This window comes from Sorex araneus, chromosome 1 (assembly GCF_027595985.1).
Source record: "Sorex araneus isolate mSorAra2 chromosome 1, mSorAra2.pri, whole genome shotgun sequence".
Lineage (NCBI taxonomy): Eukaryota > Metazoa > Chordata > Mammalia > Eulipotyphla > Soricidae > Sorex > Sorex araneus.
This window is the reverse complement of record NC_073302.1, coordinates 264,154,688-264,157,222: the sequence shown is the minus strand read 5'-3', so window position 1 is coordinate 264,157,222 and position 2,535 is coordinate 264,154,688. Positions and strand designations below refer to the sequence as shown.

General features: G+C 37.4%; 1 non-coding gene across 1 annotated transcript; it reads left to right on the top strand.

Annotated features, from left to right (window-relative positions):
- The first annotated feature begins 2,077 nt into the window (after nt 1–2,077).
- LOC129400978 (small nucleolar RNA SNORA27) lies at nt 2,078–2,203 on the top strand. Its single transcript, XR_008628020.1, has one exon. It is a non-coding gene; the product is annotated as a small nucleolar RNA SNORA27 (small nucleolar RNA).
- The last annotated feature ends 332 nt before the right edge of the window (nt 2,204–2,535 follow it).

Below are 2,535 nucleotides of genomic sequence, written 5' to 3'. Positions count from 1 at the left end.
CAGCAGAAATGTATTAATAGGCGGACGACTGAAATGACCCAAAGGAGAAGACCATGTACAGAAGCTAGCATTTGCTATAGCGTTAGAGGACTGGTAACTTACATGATTTCCCTAGACTTTCTAGGGAAAAAAAAAAATCCTTGCCAAGAGAGCTAAAGATTAAACAACTAGGTACTCTATAATACCGATAAACATAAATCTCAACAGAATACCCCTGTTACCACAAAAACACATTTTCAACAGATAATTGCCTTGGGGCACATTTAAGCATTATCAGAAAATTTTGCTAAATTTTAGAAGCAGGGTTTTGTATTATGAGCTTATTTTATTTTTAATGTATATAATGGATATGTAATGGATAATATATAATGTTTAGCATAGAGTGACATTTTGGAAAACTTTAATATGATATCTGAGCTTCCAGTTTATGGCCAGGTACATAACAAACTTAGAAATAATTGCTTCCTTCTTCACAATAACAAAAAAAAGGAGAACTTGAAAATCAACTCTTAGATACATCAGAAAACTGAAGACAGTGTGAGCTGCAGCCCTGAACATGAGATCAATAGGTGACTACGGTGAATCACTGCTCAGAAACTATCATTGGACGAGGAGGAAACCGAAAGAAACACTTGAAAGGCAAATGTTAGCGTGTTTTAAATACTACTTCCTGTGGTAATGATATTGCTAGAGATAATTTTCTGGTGCACTACCTTAATGAGATCTCTGTACTTTTATGAGTTTTAATACCAGAGCCTCACTAAATTGTTAGAGTAAAGGTTTTGGAGTAAAATTGGTTTGGATGTTTTACTTTCAGCAGGCAGAATTGAAAAACAAGCATTTTGAAATAAAACCAGATTGCAATGATTGCCTTAAAAAAAAAAATCAAGGGAATTTGTTAGAATTTAATTAGCTGGCATTTTACCAGACCTTAATCAACCTGGCAACAGGAATTATCTTTCAGCGCATATGAATGTGTGTAAATAATAGTTTTCATTTTTTGTTTGTTTTTTATTTGGGGCCACACACAGCAAGGGCCAAGGGATTCTCCTGGCTCTGCACCAGGGAAACACTCTTGACAGTACTTGGGGATCATGTGGGATGCTGGGGACCAAATCCAGGTCTAACACATGCAAGGTAAACACCCTACCTGCTATAGTATTACTCTGGCCCCAACAATAATCTGCTAAATTAACAAAATTTGTTAAGTAACAAAGTTTAACAAATTCCTTCTAAATTTTATCCATACTAAGACATGAATGGATAAGTCATAGGATACTTAGGATACATAGGATATGGAAAATAGGGCTGGAAAGATAGTATAATTGAAACTTACCATGCATGCAAACCCCAAGCAGCACGTGTGCTTCCCTGAGCACCAAGAGTATTCCCTGAGTAATCTGCAGTGAGCCCTGAAATCTGCTGCAGTTTTTTTCCCCCAGAAACAAAGCACTGCAGCACTGTTGTCCCGTTGTTCACTGATTTGCTCGAGTGGGCACCAGTAATGTCTGCATTGTGAGACTTGTTGTTACTGTTTTTAGCATACCGAATACCCCATGGGTAGCTTGCCAGGCTCTGCTGTGCAGGCAGGATACTCAACATCGCTTGCTAGGCTCTCCGAGAGGGATGGAGAAATTGAACCGGGGTCGGCCTCATGCAAGGCAAATGCCCTACCTGCTGTGCTATCCATCCCCAGAAACAAAAGAAAGTATAAATAAAAATAAATCAAACCACAAAGACACATGAAGAAAATTTAAATACATACTTCCAAGTAAAAGGTTATTCTGAGAGATGACATAAATATGTTTTAATAAACAGAATGTTTATCGTGGAAAAGTTAAACAGGCAGGGAGTAAACGCTTTAATACAACTAAATACAACCAAAATAGAAAATAGAGCCTGCACTCAACTCCATTTAAAAGGTCAGGTACTTTCAAACATTGGGATGATGTCATAGAAAAGTTTAAAATAAAGTTTAAAAAAAAGACTTTAAAAGGGCTAGGTTGATATAGGACATGAAACCAACAAATTTTGTCTTCCTAACAAAATATGACTCCTTAAAAAATATTTTTGTCCATGCATCCTTCTCATATTGCTGACTGGACTCAAGTTTTCATTGGTAATTCTAGTGAGGCAAAGGAAGTGTCCTTTTAAAATTGAAGCAAACTGGGGTTTGTCTTATATGCTGTCAAAAGAAACAATGTGAAAAAAAATGGGGGAGGGCTTGCTTTACACAACTATCCTAGATTCAAATCCCAACATTGCATATGGTTCTCTGAGAATCACCAGGAGTGATCCCTAAATTTAGAGCTAGGAGTAAGTGATGAGCACTGTTGAATGTGCCTCCCCAAATATTTGCGTACATTTATATACAAATATACAAATATACAAGCTGGGTCTCATTCCCCTGACCCTGAAAGAGCCTCCAATGCAGCATTGTTGGGAAGGATGTGTAGAGAGAGGCTTCTAAAATCTCAGGGCTAGGACAAAAGGAGACGATATTAAGACCGCTCGAGAAATTCGACAATCAAGTGG